A 341-nucleotide genomic window follows, 5' to 3' on the forward strand; every position below is an offset into this window, starting at 1 on the left:
CCCCGGTCCCCGCGGGGGGGGTGCAGGGGACACAGGGCAGGGGGTGGGGGGGGGGGCGCCCAGGGCTCTCTGTCGCTCTGTCCCCCAGGAGTCCTGCTGGGCCCATGTCCAGAGCACGGCCACCCAGAAGACCCTGCTGCTGGGGCAGATCAAGCTGGCAGTGCTGAACCTCTTCCAGCTCGCCACCGCGCGGCTCAAGGTCCCCACGGACGTGGCCCTGGAGGACACCGAGGCCCAGCTGGACACAGTCAGTGCAGCCCTCTCCCCTGGGCGGCGGGGCTGGGGGGACACAGGGACATTCACGTCTCCGGATGGCTGTGGCATCCCATCACTGCAGGTGC

The sequence above is a fragment of the Pygoscelis adeliae genome, unplaced genomic scaffold (genome assembly GCF_000699105.1).
Source record: "Pygoscelis adeliae isolate BGI_AS28 unplaced genomic scaffold, ASM69910v1 Scaffold358, whole genome shotgun sequence".
NCBI classification, from domain to species: domain Eukaryota; kingdom Metazoa; phylum Chordata; class Aves; order Sphenisciformes; family Spheniscidae; genus Pygoscelis; species Pygoscelis adeliae.